The sequence below is a fragment of the Chiloscyllium punctatum genome, chromosome 25, assembly GCF_047496795.1.
Source record: "Chiloscyllium punctatum isolate Juve2018m chromosome 25, sChiPun1.3, whole genome shotgun sequence".
Lineage (NCBI taxonomy): Eukaryota > Metazoa > Chordata > Chondrichthyes > Orectolobiformes > Hemiscylliidae > Chiloscyllium > Chiloscyllium punctatum.
This window is the reverse complement of record NC_092763.1, coordinates 34,570,095-34,588,802: the sequence shown is the minus strand read 5'-3', so window position 1 is coordinate 34,588,802 and position 18,708 is coordinate 34,570,095. Positions and strand designations below refer to the sequence as shown.

Genomic DNA, 18,708 nt, shown 5'->3' with positions numbered 1-18,708 from the left:
GGACACCTACAGTGCTGTTGGGAAGAAAGTTCCAGGATTATGACCCAGTAACACTGCAGAAGTGATGCTACAGTTCCAAGTCAGGATGGTGTACGACTCAGAAGCGACCTTGCAGATAGTGGTGTTCTAAAGTAATTGCTGCTCTCATCCATTTAGATGGTGAAATTGGGTGTTTGGAGGATGCTGTTTGAGGTAACTATGACAGTAATACACACATAAATTTCAAATAGTACAGATTGCTACCACTGGTGCTTGGTTTTGGTATGAGCCAGTTCAATTTAGTGCCTGTGGGGGAGCATCCAAGTAATAATAATCATATCATGCAGTTTTAGTTGGTTATGGAAAAACATTATTGTCCGTAATTTTAAACGGTATTTCTTAATTGGAAGGGGACTGTATTCAAGAGGTGATCTAGCTCAGTAAAATGGAATTAAAAGACAAAGCAAAAACTGTAACAGAACAGTGATCAATCTTTAAGATGTTTCAGGAGCTGTCTAGGTTCATTCTGACAAGTGTGGAGAGTAAAGGAACCAAACTATGGCTTCAGGGATATTGAGGGAGATAGGAAATGTGATGATAGACATTAATAGGTTCATATTAGGGGAATTCTTTGAGCTCAAATCAGATTAAATACAATAAATGGAGAGGGGAAGTAAAGAAAATAATAAGACTAGCAAGGAGAGAAATGAAGATCAAACAGCAGTTAACATAAATGGAATCAAAAATCTTCTATTGGCATAATAGTAAATAGTAAGCAGATAGTAAAAGATGATTTGGGTCCTATTAGGGACAAAGAGGGTGATATATAGTTAAACAAGTCGAAAATAGTTAATGAGTACCTGGATTACTAAGGAAAAGAATGGTGACAAAAGAGCATTAGAAGCCGATAGCAAAAGTGAAAATGCTGGAAAATCTCAGGAGGTCTGGCAGCATCTGTAAGGAGATGCAAAAGCTGATGTTGCAAGTCTAACTGACCCTTTGTCAAAGCTTTGATAAAGGGTCAGTTAGACTTGAAACGTCAGCTCACTTCTCTCCTTACAGATACTGTCAGACCAGCTGAGGTATTTCAGCATTTTCTCTTTTAGTTTCAGATTCCAGCATCCGCAGTAATTTGCTTTTATCCATTAGAAGCAGATGTTAGAGGTAATGGAGGATATGAGCATTGACAGACTGCATGTACTGAAAAGTCTGGCTATTAAAGATACATTACCTCGTCTGGATGTCTTGCATGGTTTACAACACTTCTTGTTATGGGAAGTGAAGGTGGAGATAGCAATGTTTGCTGTAATCTCTAGCACCATTCCAACACATAAGCAGAAAAGAAAACAAGGCTGTCACTGTGGTGCAGGTTTGAGGGAGAACTGCACTATTAGAGGTGCTGTATCTCATGTTAGCTGTTTAAACCATACCCTGTCATCCTGTTTGTCTGATATAAGAAATCTGAAGGCATGCTTGAAGAACAGCAGTGGAGTTATCCCCACTCTAAACCAGTATTTATCCCTCAATCAACATTATAAAAACACATAATCTAGTCATCAATTGCTGTTTGTAGAGTTTTTTGAGCAAATACTGGCTGTTGCATTTTCTACCTTACAGTAGTGACGATAATTCAACATTACTTCATTGACTATAAAGTGCTGAAACACCCAGCAACTAAATGCAACGCTTTCTATTTCGCTCCTTTCGAAATGTGAACATTCCAGAATATTTGAATGTGACAAATGTGACACCAGTGTTCATGAGAGGAAGTAGGAGTATTCCCCCATAAGTATACACAGTCGGCTTAATATGCATTTCATTTTGAATTGGATTTTAAGTGTTTGACATATTACCATTCACAGGCTAGTTAACAAAATGGAGTCTCATGGAATAGAAGAATCAGAAGAGATTTATTAAATTGGTTCCAAGAATCAGGAAATGTAGCTACATGATTAGGTTGGAGAAGCTGGAGTTATTCCCTCTGGAGAACAACAAGTTGAGAGGAGAATTAGTAGAAGTTAAAAGATTGTTACGAGTTTAGAGAAGATACCAAAAAAAAAGTGTTGCATTAGCTGATGGTACAAGGATGGGCACTGGAGGAGAATAAACACAGGATAATCAGGATAGAGCAATGAATGGGTCTGAGTGGGTTGTTTTGCAAAGAGCCTACATGGACTCAGTATGCCTAACGGTCTCCTCTGTATTTTTACAATGCTATGACCTAATAATGTTGCTGCTTTTTAAAATGGAACACTGATGTAAGGAGCGAGTCCCAGTGATAGATGCAATATCGAATGCATTACTACTGGAGCTAAACAGAAGGAAAGATGCCATGCTTCCATGGAAGAGGATCAAGGAGATCACAAGGATCAAGGAACTTACAAGGCTCACCCTCAGATGGGAGTTGGAGGATTTAGCCAGGGAGATCAACTTAGTGTCAAAACCCGAGAAACTGATAATAGTATCCAAAAAATGCACCATGAATTTCACAGTATCAGGTCAAACACCTACTTACTACTACCTATCTCCTGCTGCCATCCTTCAACTAATGTAACTGTACACCTTCACATTAAACACTACTTAGAAGTAGCTTTGAGGGTAGCAGAGGCAGAGTGCACACTGGATGGAGAACATCAATGCCCATCACTAATTATGACTCAAACACCATTAGTGACAAATTGGTTACATTATGAAGGACACAGGTGGTATGGTGGTTCAGTGGTTAGCACTGCTGCCTCACAGCGCCAGGGACCCAGGTTTGATTCCAGTCTCGGGTGGCTATCTGTAGGGGTTTTCTCCAGGTGCTCTGGTTTCCTGCCAGAGACCAAAGATGTGCAAGTTCAGTGAATTGGCTGTGCTAAATTGCCCATAGTGTCCAGGATATGTAGGTTAGATGCGTTAGTCAAGGGTAAATGTAGAGTAATAGGGTAGGGGAGTAAGTCTGGGTGGGATACTCTGAAGGTTGGTGTGGACTTGTTGGGCCTAATGGCCTGTTTCCACACTGTAGGGATTTTAAGATTCTACATCTTCCAGATTGTGACTGCAGCAGGTAGAGAGAAAACAAGCGTGAGGAAAATATTTACTTGATGTTGTTCTATCATCAATCTCCCTGCAGCTAATGCTTTATTGATGGCAATATTGTTGTTACTGACCAAAACAGTCTTTGTGGGGACCAAGACCTGTCTTCACACGGAGGGCACTTCTCTATTGTATTGTGTGGCACCACCATTGTGCCATGTGGAATGGATTCATTTCAGATTGAGCAGCTCAAAATTGGAGATCTATGGAATTGTATTTCACCACAAACTGCAGAATTCTGGCTGGACAAAGATCATGAACTCCAGTTTCTGGGCTTTGAAGAACTCTTCTGTCCTGGTCCTAACCAGGGCGACCTTGGTTCAAATGAGGAGTGTAAGAGAGCACAACAGGAGCAACAAGCAATCTGTAAAAATAAGATACCTATCTGATACAGCCACGACACAGGACATATTCAGGCTTAGAAGGCAATGTGGCGAGTAACATTTGTGCCACACAAATGCCAAGTAATGATCACCTCTAATAACAGACAATCTATCAATCACCTTTTGACATTCAAAAGTATTACTAATCACTGAATCCTCCACTATCAATGTCTTGGGAGTTAGCATTGGTCAAAAACTGACCTGAACTCACCAAATAAATACAACAGTGGATCAGATACTAAGGATACTGCAGCGAGTATCTCACGTCCTGATTCCCCAAATCCTGTCCATCTACAAGACACAATCAGGAAGGTGATGGAATACTCCCCATTTGCCTAGCACCAACAACACAAGAAGTTTGACACCATCCAGGACAAAGTAGCACACTTGACTGGTACCACATCCACAATCTCCACCACTGATGCTCGTAGCACCAGTGTGTATTATCTACAAGATGCACTGCAGAAATTCACCAAAGATCCTTTAACATCACCTTCCAAATCCACAACCACTTCCATCTAGAAGGAGAAGAGCAGAGTTACATGGGAATCCCACTATATGCAAGTTTCCCTTCCAGCCACTCACCATCCTGACTTGGAAATATATTACCGTTTCCTCAGTGTTATTGAGTCAAAATCCTGAAATTCCCTTTGTAACAGCATTGTGGATCTACCTACAGCACCTGACTGCAGGAGGTCAAAAAGGCAGCTCGTCACCACTTTCTCAAGGACAACCAGGGACAGGCAACAAAATACCTGCCAGCCCAGTGATGCCCACATCCCACAAGTGAAGAAAGAAAAGTACACAGACTGCCATTGCTGCCCCCTCATCCATTGTAGCTTTGGTGTGGATAAAATCATTGAATCCTCTGGCATTCCTGTCAGAATACAGTAATACTTATTGGAAGATCTAAGATCCCACCAGAAAACCTCAAAATATTCCAGAGTACTTTCTGACACTTTGCAATAGCCTTAATCCTTAAAAATGGCCTTATCTACAAGTTGGGTAAATCTTGCATCTTCATGTTTGTGAATACCTGTAGAATCATGCACAAACTCATTAGAATCTGCTTAGTCAACATTTGGAATCCTCCTGACACACAAGAGAGTTGGGCTGTATTTTGTCTGGATAGAACAATTTAGACCCTTCTGACAAATGGTGAGGTCACCTCTGTGGGACTCTTCTTATGATGGAATGTGTGCAGCCTGCATAGTGCTGGTGGCGTAACACACAGAGAAAATGGGTGCAAGATCAGCATTGGCTGTGATTTTTCCCATATTTCTCCTAAGTATTTGGATTGGCATGTTAGGTGGTGATTCACACACCACCGCCACTGCTGAGCTAACTCATCCAATAATCAACTCATTAACAGTAATGCTTAGTATCTCACCCAAGTATAGCCCACGACACTAGCTTCTTGGATTTCTAAAAGCTGCTGGTCAGAGGACGGCAGCTTCTGCATCCTAAAATCCTCGATTGAGGTCTACTCCTCAGACAATCAATGGAGAGAAAGTTAGTCTTGCCTCTCTTGCCTCATCCCCAGAGAGGGGAAGATACTGTCAATTATGTTTTGCTTTAATATCTATGCACAGGAATAGAAAGGAATTGATATGTATGCTCCATCCCTTTTTTACTATTTGGTTCCAATGAAAACTGTCTCCTATACCTCAAAAGTGGCACATCAGTAGAAGAATCCTCAATAATATAATTGGTTTAAGAAATTATTTGTTGAAAACAATGATTCCCTTGGTGGTAGAACTTCGCTTTCAAACAAGCACCAACCTATAGCTTGACTGGTGGTGAGAAGTGTCCTCCTAGTCAGATCCTTCATGCACATGCTGAGTGTCAGCACCATTGCACAAACTCCCCGAGGCAGCTGCAGTGGGGTAGACACAATCACCTTGTTGGATGTCCATTTGATCCGGAAGAAAATGCAGTGGCAAATGTCGAGGTGCATCCCTATCAGCTCTGTAACAATTGACAAAATACAGACTATATCCAGGGATGCACACCCAGACAAAGATCAGGGGCTCTTGCAATGCCATCAACTTAGTGAAAGACATTTTTTGTTATGGTCAAAACAGTAGGCTGTCTCATGCAAGGACCTATCTCAACTGAATATAGTGAACTGACATTTTCCAAGTTCCAGGATTATGTTCTATGGGATAGCATGGATTCAGCTGGGGAAAAAAAAAACACCTGCTTTTGCCATAGCAAAATGAAGAAACTAGTGTAAAATTCATTCAGGTTGTATGAATGAGTAAAAGTGTTTAACATGCATAACTTCATTGATCTACATAGTATGTAATTTGTGATATCCAAATTACACTGTTGTCTTCAAAGTTTATTAACTAAATATATTTTAAAAATAAAAGCAATTACCTTGAAATAATATGGCTTTCACTTAAACGCTCCCATCACTTACAATAGCAAAGAAAGGAATTCCATACAAATGTTAAATATTTACATGCTGGTCTCTCAAGCAACCCTTGTCCCTTTCTACTTATAAGCAAACTGTATTTCTTCAGAGTGATAGACAACATGGTTCAGGAAGTATCATGAGAGGGCCCAGAGCAGAATTTATCATGTGGTAACCAGGCAGTATGGATCACAGATCAGTTTGGCTGATTATATCCCTTTGCAAGCTTATGCATCAATGTTGTTTATTCTGATGCAAGTTTTATTTTAAAAATGTTTTTACTTTCTACTTTGTGTGTATGAATTCACTTCTTTTTTTGTACCTGACAAGCTACATTAAAATTGAAAATGAACAGTTTAAAGTCAGAAGTCTGTATTATGCAAAGGACTGCAAGTAGAAGGGAACACAAGGGCAGCCAGCATTCTGGGGTTTACGTGTAGGAACCACAAATCTAAGAACAACACAGAGGAATCAATGACCCTTTTATCCTTTAAAAATGATCCCAGTTGTGTTCTGAACGTGATTGCTGCCTGTCACTTGTAACAGCCTCAAAAATTGGCTATGGGGTTTTGCATCAGGACCTTAAACACTGATCTTACAGAATTTAAGAGTCATTGAGAGTTTTCCTGATGTCACTAGAAAGTGCATCAAGTACACCTGGCATTCTAGGAATGTCAGAAAGTCACTGATATGTGGCTGGATGGATCTAGTGTCAGGTCACTCCCAGCAAGATAATCTATTGGACCTGTGTTTTTAAATATAACAATTTGGTTTTAAATGGAATTTTAAAATGCCCTTTAAATTTTCAGCAGTCAAAGCTACAGTTTCAGCCTGAACATCTCTGCAGTGTGCCCCACTTTGTCAAGTTGTTGGAGATACATAATTGATCTGAGTACATACTTTTGCTGATACTATGCCAAATCTTTGTGACTCAGGACTCAGGACTCTTTACTTAGTGAATCTCTGATTCTCTCCAGGAGCTCTCTGATCTCCCACAGCCATTACTGATTTCCCATTTTGATCACCAAATTTTGCCCTGCTCAAGATTCCATTGTCCCCTTTGCATCTGTCCCAACCAAGCCTTGATTCTTCTTTCTGGCTTCTGATCTTCTTTCCATTCTGATGTTATTTCTGACCTCTAATTTGATCCCCTACACCTGGATTTAACAACTTGCTTCTACTTCCTCTGCTCCTTGACTGTGCTACAGGGTTACACACACCAGCCTGACAGCTAACACCTCAATTGGAAAAGAAGTACCAAAAATTGTGAATCTGGTCCTGCTGTTACATTCGGCAGGATAATCATGAAAGCTCAAAAATAGTACCTCTGCTCTCTCTCTCCCTCTGATCCAATTTAACAGAAATCCTCAGTTTAGCTTCCTCATTAATAAGTTAATCATCTGTTGAAATAATCTTCTAATATTTATCCTATCGAAGGATAGGATCCTCCATTAACACAAATATAACTTTGGTTTTGATCATACTTATATACTTTCATCTTTCTTATCTCAATAATATTCATTCCTTCATCATACATACAATGAAACAACATTAAGTAGCAGAAGCAGGCCATTTAGCTCCTAGAGCCTGTTCTGCCATTCAATATGTTCATGGATGATCTGAATGTGTTTAAAATTCCACATTGCCAAATACTCCTAACATTTTAATTCCTCTGCCAATAGGAACACCTTTACCTCTGCCTTAAAAATATTGAATTACCCAACCTCCACCTCCTTCTGAGGCAGCGTTGCAAAGTTGCACAACACTCAAGAAAGTATTTCCCCCCAGTTTTGTCTTAAAATGGTTATTCCTTAATTTTTAAACAATGCCCCCTAGTTCTGGACTCACCCACAAGACAAGACATCCTTTAGTTCATCATAAAGTTAAAAATAGTAGAACTCCCTACCCCACCTCATTGAGATCTTCAGGCGTCACGACAGTGCTTCAGGAGCAAAGTTCACTACAACTTCTTGATCAGCTCAGGATAGGTTCAAAAGTGTGCCTTTCCAGAGATACCACATCCAAAAAATGATTAATAAAAAGAAGTCTGTATTGCACTTTATACAGTTCCAATATCTTTTTATATTAGATTGCTAAAACTGCACATATGCATTGTATTCTAAACAGACCCATCATCAGCCTTGTATTCAAACCCTAGGATATAAAACCTGGAGTCCATTGTTCTTTTTGTCTTTTTATTCCGTATGCAATCTTTATTATTTTTCTGTTTTTACATTGACAAATGTTTGCAGAATAAGGAAGGTGGTTTGGAAATAACGTGCAAAATTAAATATCGGTCTAATGCCTTTTTTTTGACAATGTTATAGAGTCATCGAGTCATAGAGATGTACAGCATGGAAACAGACCCTTCGGTCCAACCTCTCCATGCCGACCAGATATCCCAACCCAATCTAGTTCCACCTGCTAGCACCCGGCCCATATCCCTCCAAACCCTTCCTATTCATATAGTGAGTAGCATACATATGTGAAACCACGCTCCTTTCCGACCAGGACCACTCAGTTTCAGTTGCACCTTTGAATCTTTAGCTTTTAAAAGAAGTTTGCACAAGTAACCAAATTGACAATCAGGAACAAAAACAGAAGTTGCTGGAAAAGCTCAGCAGGTCTGGCAGCATCTGTGAAGACAAATCAAAGTTAATGTTTCAGGTCTTGTGACCCTTCCTCAGAATCGATGGTAGTTAGGAAAATGTCGGTTTGTATGCAGAAGATTTTGGGGGCGGGGGAGTAAATGCTAAGTATGGATAGAGCCCAAAGAAAGAGACAGACAAAGGAGTCAATAACGATCTGCTGTGAGTTTTCTCAGACTATGAATACCATGGGAGAAAAGTAATCTGGGTGGGAGACATGTTTGTGTTTACTCCTTTCAAGATACAAATCATTCTGTTGTAAAGTGTGTTTTGTTAAAACAAATTTGCTATAACACAATTGACGAATTGGAGACACTTATTTTTAAAGTATGAAGTTTTAAGGCATGTATTGGTTATAATATGATTCCAGCTTCATTAGTTTAAATGGTGCTGCTGTTACATGACTATCTTATTACATGGGATTGCACAAGAAGGGAACTTGTGGTATAGCAGAACTGGCTATACACAAGTCTAGGAGGTAAAAGCCAGTTTCAACCCAAGTCTGTGCGTATTAGTGGGTGAGGTGTCTGCTGGGAGAGTCACAATTTTGAAAAACCCTTATTTATACCTGCCCTGTTGATAAAAATGAAAATTTGTAATTGTTCTTTTCTGGGAGCCAGAAAGTAGTCAAAATTGCCGTCAAAGGAATTAGGACAATGGCCTTTCAGCTGGCCCACAAAGGCAGGCTCTCAAAATCAAACAGTCGCCAATGTTACTGTTATCACCCAGCACAATGATGGCAATGCCCTACTGTTCACTTTTCACAGAGGCTGACCTGTGCATTCACTTTAACTTGCTTGAAATTAGTTCTGATTTCTAATCAGAGCATCTGTTGCATTTTTATTTCTTTTCTTGTTTAGTAACCAATACATTCTCCTCTTAACTCAAGAAAACCTGGTTAAAGCTGCTCCTTTTAAAACATAAGTTCACTTGATCTTCAAGAAAGGTATCCACAAGGGAAAGGATAATTTCTAAACTGTTTCAATCACCAAAGGGGTGGGTGAATAAAGAAAGGAAGCCATTTTATTCCTTCGTACCCAGGAGCTTGATAACTTGGGGTATCTAATTTGAAACCATAAGCATTTGGGGAACATTGCCCAGATTTGTTTGTAATAGTAGTCTAGAAGATGGGATCATCTTAGAATAACCATGTGTAAAGATACCAAAGGAATGGATGAAGGATTCAACATCAAGTGAACCGAGGCTTAGGGAACATTGAAGATATCGAGGTAAGCAGCCTTGAAAATGAAGTTGATATGTGGTCAGGAACTTATCCAGGGGTGTTTGGTTTGGTGGAAAATGGAAAGGGTAGGAAGCGGTGGTGGAAATTGTGAAACTGCCATAACCTTCATGACAAAGTAGTCCCTGCACTTTTTGAATGAGGGTGTATGAGACAAGAGGCAAGAGTTAAGTAGATGATTTCCAGTGGTGAAAGCAAAAAAAGGGTTATCTTTTCATTCCAGATAATCTTGGATTAATGAGCAGTCTTAGAAGATAAATGTAAGACAGAGTTGTAATTGTATTAATACACATAGATACTGTATGTGCTATGTGTCCTGTAGAAATGAAAAGTATAATTGGTTAGAATATGCTGTCATAATAACAGAGGCTAATACCACCTCTCATTATCTATGTCCAAATGGTACCACAATTTAAAGGTTAGAAACAGATGCACAGTTAAATGTGAATATTCAAAATTTGATGTCTGAATTGTGCTTCTCTGCCATTAGCATCACAAACATGGCATTTTGATGTCTGCTGCATTGTTGACATTATTAAATGAGATTACATTTTTGGTTTTAATAATACGCAAGTTTCAGTATTGACATTTATTGAAGAGTAAATCTCAGACAACTTTTGTTATCTGCACATAGTTAAAGATGGAAATCAGGAAGTTACCATTCCATCTGTTCTGTTCTGTTCCTTGAAAGCTTTGCTACATCAATATCTCACCAATGACAGACTCTGCATTCAAACACATGATAGATGTGATGTTCTAGTATAAAACCCCTGGTTACAACAAGAAGAAAATAGTGTGTGTCTATTCCAAACAAAGTCCACATTTAGTGGAATGATTGCCAAATAACGTATGTCACTGAAAATCTATTTTTGTCACTCAAATGTGGAATCTCAATCCTTCCAAATTTGATTATTGTTTGAGACTTTAATTAAAAATATTTTAAACATTTTTCTTTATTCTATGTCCCTCTCTCTGAACATCCTTTCCCCCCTTGTTATTTTATTTTCTATAAATGATTATACAGTGAATTAACTACCCTAACTTAGACTTCCTGATTTGAACTCTGCCCTCCTCAATATGGGTTCTTCAGGCTGATTGGTTCATGAGGCAAATTGATGATTGACATGTTCACAGTGGTCCTGAATCACATGCAGAGGGTGCTGTACTGTTTTGAATGATTGCGTAAATCAAAATATGAATGATCAATTCAAGTCTGCGGGTAGGTGTGAAGATAATGCATAGCAAATGGCATTTGTCTGCTATCTGAACAAAAACCATGAAGTTGCATTATTAGAGATATAAACTAAATACAGTGCAAATGTTTAATGCTCAAAAATGATAATTGCTGATTACTGTCAATCAACCTCACATTCAGGCTTGGAATTTCAGGGAGATTTTGGAAGTGTTCAATTTTAATTTGTTTTTCAATTTTTAAGTTTTTTTCTCTATTTTAATGGAATCTTTTATACCCTTCCTAAATTTCTCTTCTTGTACCCAATTTGACATTGAATTCGTCCTCTTACTTACCACCCTGCTTAGTGCTTCTGCTGTTTATTTCCCAATCCTTGAGACCTATTTTTAAAATCTTGATTCTACATTCAGATGGTCAGTTTCCCTAGCTGTGATGTGATCTTTCTGTGCTATTAACAACTGTGGGGAAAAGTGTTCTATGCTGAAGTGTGCAAAAACATATCTACCTAAAGACGTAGCATTAAATGTGCTATCATGGCAAAATATTTGGTCATGAAATTCTCCAAGTTCCTTCACTATAGCTTTACTCTGTGATAGTAGCTCTATTCTGTTCAGATATCGAATCATAGAGTCACAGAGATGTACAGCACAGAAACAGACTGTTCAGCCCAACTCGCCCATGCCAACCAGATATCCTAACCTAATCTTGCCCATTTGCTAGCACCCGGCACATATCCCTCTAAACCCTTCCTATTTATATACCCATAGGAATGCCTTTTACATACTGCAATTATACCAGCCTCCACCACTTTCCTCTGACAGCTCATTCCATACATGCTCCACCCTCTGCATCAAAACATTGCACCTTAGGCTCCTTTTTTAATCTTTTCTCTCTCACCCTAAACCTATGCCCTATGGGTCTGGACTCACCTACCCCAGAGAAAAGACCTTGTCTATTTACCCTATCCACGCCCCTCATGATTTTATAAACCTCTATGAGGTCACCCCCCAGCCCCGACACTCCAGGAAAAACAGCCCCAGCCCGTTCAGCTTCTCCCTATAGCTCAAATCCTCCAACCCTGGCAATATCCTTGTAGATCTTTTCTGAACCCTTTCAAGTTTCACAGTATCCTTCAGAAAGGAAAGAGACGAGAATTGCACACCATATTCCAAAAGTTGCATAACCAACATCCTGTACAGCCACAGCATGACCTCCAAACTCCTGTACTCAATACTCTGACCAATAAAGGAAAGCCTACCAAACACCTTCTTCACTATCCTATCTATCTGCAACTTTACTTTCAAGGAGCTATGAACCTGCACTCCAAGGTCTCTTTGTTCAGCAACACTCCCCAGGACCTTACCATTATGTGTACAAGTCTTGCTCTGATTTGCTTTTCCAAAATGCAGCACCTCACATTTATCTAAATTAAACTCCATCTGCCACTCCTCAGCCCATTGGCTCATCTGATCAAGATCCCACAGTACTCTGAGGTAACCTTATTCGCTGTCCACTATATCTCCAATTTTAGTGTCATCTGTAAACTTACTAACTATACCTATGTTCACATCTAAGTCATTTATATAAATGACAAAAAGTAGTGGACCCAGCACTACTGTGGCACTCCTTATGGCACTCCTCTGGTCACATGTCTTCAGTCTGAAAATCTACCCTCCACTATAACCCTCTGTCTTCTACCTTCGAGCCAGTTCTGTATCCAAATGGCTAGTTCTCCCTGTATTCCATGAGATTTAACCTTGCTGACCAGTCTCCCATGAGGAACCTTGTTGAATGCCTTACTGAAGTCCACATAGATCACGTCCACCGCTCTGCCCTCATCAATCCTCTTTGTTAATTCTTCAAAAAATTCAATCAAGTTTGAGAGACATGATTTCCCACAGACAAAACCATACTGACTATCCCTAATCGGTCCTTGCCTTTCCAAATATATGTAAATCCTGTCCCTCAGAATTCCCTCCACCAATGTCAAGCTTACTGATCTACAGTCCCCTGGCTTTTCCTTACCACCTTTCTTAAACAGTGGCACCACTTTAGCCAACTTCCAGTCTTCTGGCACCTCATCTGTAACTATCGATGGCACAACTATCTCAGCAAGAGCCAAACAAACAATCACTTCCCTAGCTTTCCACAGAGTGCTAGGCTACTCTTGATCAGGTCCTGGTCATTAATCCACTTTTATGCGTTTCAAGACATCCAACACTCCTCCTCTGTAATCTGGACATTTTTCAAGATGTTGCCATCTATTTCCCTACATTCTATATCTTCCATGTCCTTCTCCACAGTAAACACTGATGCAAAATACTCGTTCAGTATCTCCATAACACTGCCATAACATTGAATGCTATCTCCATAACACTGCCATAACATTGAATGCATTTCTGCCAAGGTTTATGACACCAGATCAGGAATGGGTCTGAAGTTACTCCTTGCCAAAAGTTGTTTTAATAATGGATAAAGTCATAGGCAATTTATAAATTAAATATTTTCATCTTGTAAACTATTTGTTTTACAGTGGGATTTCTTTTATCCTGTTTACTAAATATCATATATAAACTGTTCAAAAATTACTTTTAGAATCTATCCTAATCCAGTTCATGATGCTTTTCTGAAGCTGTAATTTTTTTTAACAATAGGTTGAGTTACTCAAATCATGAGCTGATCATGAGATTTGTTAAAAGAAAATACACAATCGTTTCTTAAAGTCTTCATCATGCTTTACCAGCTCGATTTTATTCTAGGAATTACTCTCACATTATAAAACAAAATACACAATGCTCTGTCCCTTGTGCTTTTTCATTTAAACCGTGTCCCAATTTCCACCCATAAATATTTATAGTTGTGGAACTTTATTTATACAAATGAAACAGCTTTCTTTTCTCTTTTTATTTTCTCAGTCTCTTCCGTTTTATTTTCCCCATTTAAGGAAGAAAGCCTCCATCTAGATAACATTTGTCATATAATACAAAAAGCAGTTATTTTCCTTACCCGTTTCCTGTCCCGTGGGAGAGAAATCCAAGGAAAGCGATGCCACAAACTTGCTAATATTCCATAGGTTCCGCTCCCGTGTGCTTCATATTATTAATTCGCTTCAGAGGTAAAAAGTTCCGATTTAAACTCAAGATCTTGGCCGGCTGAGTAAATAATTTCTAAGGCATCTCCTTGCAGTGTGTCTCTGAGAATCAGTTGTGTCATGTGAAACATTGAGGCGGTTTTTATAGACTTAGACTCCTCAAGACTCTTGGGGCTGCGGCTATTCGTATCAAGCAACTTGAAACTTGTTCAAATAGGACGATTTTCGCCAGCAGGTGGCTAGAACCAATGGAGCGCCAACTGTTTGAGTCCGTATTTTCCACAGTTTGAATCAATTTGAATCATCTCCCGGCAATATCATAAACTTTAATAAAATAGTGTTCTCAAAATTAAATTTAAAAGTTGTAAAAAAGGAACAAGAAAATTCCAATCCGTACTAAGGCTCATATATTCTTTGAGGCTGGTGTGAGAGACAATAAAGACATTCCAAAAGCTGGTTTAAGGGTTTTTTTTTCAAAATAAGCAGTTCTGGAGAATGCTTAGGACACTGTTCAGATGACTAGCAGAAGGAATTTATCATACATTTGTGTTTGGAAATGAATGTTTCATAACCTTTAAGACCCACTGTCTAAAACATTTGTGTTGGGCTAGCAAATTAATCTAGCAGATTCTAAGTGCAGCAACATATGGGACTTGTTGTTTAATGTTACACTGCATTGAATGACGCACACCACTAATATCTCCTGAACTTAATGAGAACTTAACCCAATCTCAAGTCTAACAGTAAAGGTTCATACCACTGTTAACTGCAGCTTAAGTCCTATCAAAGTGGTCATTTAATCAGTGGCTGGTGAATGGATGCGAACCAATAAAATGAAAACAAAAATAAATATGGAGTATCAATTATATTTAACTCACAATGAAAAGTCAACACTGCACAGTCAAAATACTGCAGTCAGAACATTGAGCGGTTAGAAATCAAACCAGACCTCCAGAGTAAGGGAAATCAGGGATAGTCATTTGACACCAAGTCAAAGCAACAAAAGGAAGAGATATCAATTATGGCTATGATTAAATTTGAGATGCCGTTAAGATTATACTTTACTGTTAGTTTTAAGATTAAGTCAAGGTTCATGTGTTCTCATTACTTGATGAGCAATTGAAATGTTGTAACATTCAAGACTATGGGCCTACTGTTGCAAGGTAGGACTTGTGTACTGAAAACAACAAAAGCTAGAGATCACAGCAGGTCAGACACCATCCATGGAGAGATAGCAAGCTAACATTTTGAATCTAGATGGCGCTCTATCAGAGACTTGTGTAGATTTTGTGTAGCATTTGGTGGTACACACTGATGAGCCAAAGGGCCTCCTCTGTACTTGTGTGATTCTATGATTACATTCGTGGAGTTATTGTAAATCAAAAACAGGGCTATATATCTAATCAAAACAATACTGCATCAGACTAGTCATACTTGTCAAAATGGAACTCATTATAAATGTCATGAATGTGCAATCCCACAATATCTTCAATTTAAACTGCACTTTTAGTGTAATAAAATTATCTGAGGCATTTCATAGGAGTTACATAAAGTGATATTTTGTGTTACAACTAGATGCCAGGCAAGGATCCACAAGACAGGATATCTCAAGTTGTTAAGCTCCCATATGAGGAGGGATGAATTGGCTGCCGTCTTTATTCACCTAACCCCTCTGTTGGTTTCAATATGACTACTCTACAAAGAGTCCCCACCGATACCTTTCTTCCAGAACAAATGAATTTATGTTTTGAAAGGAACAAATTTTACCAGACTTTTACCAGATTAACTTTATTAGTTACTAAATCCAAGAAGAAATACTACCACAACCCACCTGCATTTGGATCAGATATCAGGAGTCCAAAAAAAAAGTTACAAGATATACAGTTCAGCCGCTTAGTTATTTGTGAAAAGTAGATAGTGGAATATTGATTGTTTTGTGATTCTTAGTTTTGTAAATTGACTGAAAATCTTCTATTTTGTTTTAACTGGCTTGCTAGTTAAAGGGATTCTAGTACTCAGAAAAACAGAGCAGTGCAGAAGTGATTGGTGGCTCGGTTTTTCAACCATGATCTTCACTGCACACTAGAGCTTGAATACAATCTAATCCATGGAAGTATCGCAGTCTGTTGGCACACATGAGCATCTCAGCTCACTAACACATCTTCTACAACAAGTACATACAGACGAGGACTGAACCGTTGTTCTTGTACATACCTGAAAAGGAACCACCTCGAACAAGTCTCTCACACAAACTGTTGTCTTTTCTCCCACTACGTCTACAGCCTGAGATAGCTCCCAGGAGATTATAGTTCAGAATGTATAATCCATTCCTTTGAAGGTTCCTTAGAACCTTATTAGGTCAGATACTCCAGGGCTTCTCTCTCTCTAGATAGCCACTGCATTTACATCCAAAGTCATTTTAGATGTATCAGTCCTCTTTCTAAAATAGACACATTAGAATTAAAGTTGGAGTTTTGATCTGTGGTCATAGTGTATGGCAGTTGACTAAGAACATTACCAAGACATTTTGAAGAACTTCTTCAAGGGGAATGAGGTGGAGAGGCTGAGAGAAGTAATTCCAGAGCATTGGGTTCCAGTAGCTGAAGACCAGGTCACCAATACTGGAAAAATCAAAATCTGGGATGCTCAGGGAGGTAAAATTATAGGCGTTCAGAAATCTCAATGGAACTGGATGAGATTACAGAGAAGTCGAGGGTTAAGGCTGTGGTGAAGGTACATGAGGAATTTTACAACAGAGGCATTGTTTAACTGACAGTTAATGAAGATCAGTGAGCTGCAATTTGATAGGTAACAGTTGACAACTCTCGAAGGGGAAATAATTTTGTTGCAGTCAACTTGGATATCACTGAAAAATAAGAACAAAGGAACTAGGAACAGGAGTAGGAAATTCAGCCCCTTGACCCTGCTCCATCATTTAATACAATCATCATAGATCTCAGCTTATACTCAAATCCACTCTCCTGTTCATTCCTCATAACCCTTCAACCCATTACTAATGAAAAATCTGTCCATCTCATCCTTAAATTTATTCAATGTCCCAGCATCCACCATACTCTAAAGGTAGTAAATTCCATAGATTCACAACATGGTGAGAGGAGTAATTTCTCCTCATGCCTGATTTAAATCTGCCACATTTTAATAAAATGCATTAGGTTACCTACAAAGGGAAATGTCCAATCGACATCTACTTTGTCAATCCCTTTTGTATTTTATGTACTTCCAGTAGATCTCCCCTCATTCTTCTAAACTATAATGAGTACAGGTGTAAACTGCTCAATCTCTCCTCATAAAACAAACCTTTCCTCTCTGGAATTAATCTAGTGAACCTTCTCTGAATCTCCTTTGGTTCTTTGATAAAGCCATTTTTGTACATTGATGGGTGGAAAGCTGGTTGAAATGATTCAGATATGGATTTCAAAGAAAGATGGATATGGACACATTCAAGGAGTTTGGAGAGGAAGTAGTGGAAAGGAAAAACTGAAGTAATAAATTGAGTTATTACATTGAATTAATGGAAGTCAATAGTGTGTTCTTCAAATTTGTTTGATTTATTTTTTAGAATCATAGATTTATAGAGTCTGAGAAGAGACCCTTCAGCCCATCAAGTCTGCACAGACAAAAAAAAACTCAATCTACATTGATCCCACATTCTATAGCACATTCTGTTATGACATTTCAAGTACTCATCCAAGTATGTTTTAAAAGTTGGGAGGTTTCTTGCCTCAACTATGCTCATAGGCAGTGTATTCCAGATTTCCATCAACTTCTATATCAACTGCACTACCGTCATTTGGTCATCTCAAAAAATTTGTTAGGCATGACCTCCCACCAACAAAGCTATGCTGACTATCCCTGTTCAAACGTTGCCTCTCCAAGTGGAGATTAAATCCCTCCTTCAGAATTTTCTCCAATGATTTTCCTATGACTGATGTGAGATTCAGTGGTTTATATTTCCCTCGTTAATCTATACCATTCTTCTTGAAAAGTGGTACCACATTAACTATCCTCCAGTCCTCCAGCACATCTCCCACAACAGCCTGGGATAGAACTCATGTGGACTGGGGATATGTGCATTTTTAAGCCTGCCAAAATCTTCAATACCTCCTTACTCCCTGTGACAAACTGCTTGTGAACCTCATAATCCCTCTCCCCGAATTCTTCAAAGTTATGACAGACGTGAAGTACTTGTTTAACATCCTATTAATATCTTCTGACTCCACACACAGATTTTCCTATTGCTTCCTAATGGACTCTAATCTTTCCTTCTTACTCTTGATATACTTATAGAATGTCTTAAGATTCTCCCTAATCTTTTCTGCCAGTGTTTTTGCTCTCTTAATTACTTTCTTAAGTTCACTCCTGCACTTTCTATACTCCATGAGGGCCTCTGCTGACTTGTTCTCTTTGTACCCACTAAAAGCTTTTCAATTCCTTCTTATCCAGTTCTTATTCCTAGACATTTAGTGTTCACTGGGCTTGTTGCACCTACATTTCACCCTAAAGGGAATATTGGACCAGTATTCTCTCCAATTCCATTTTGGAGACCCCTTCCTTCAAACTGTTCTACTGTAAGTTTACCCTCAAACAACTATTCCCACTATACTTTGACCAGATTCTGTCTTATTTTAATAAAATTTGCCTTACCCCAGTCCAAAGT

At 38.8% G+C, this 18,708-nt stretch overlaps 1 protein-coding gene across 1 annotated transcript in view; it reads right to left on the bottom strand.

Annotated features, from left to right (window-relative positions):
• The window catches only part of LOC140495838 (endothelin receptor type B-like), a 47,230-nt gene extending 33,027 nt beyond the window's left edge, over positions 1 to 14,203 (bottom strand). Inside the window, exon 1 of the mRNA XM_072594994.1 lies at positions 13,946 to 14,203. The gene's annotated coding sequence lies outside the window, so the exon portion shown is untranslated. The remainder of the gene's footprint in view (positions 1 to 13,945) is intronic.
• Positions 14,204 to 18,708: the final 4,505 nt, after the last annotated feature.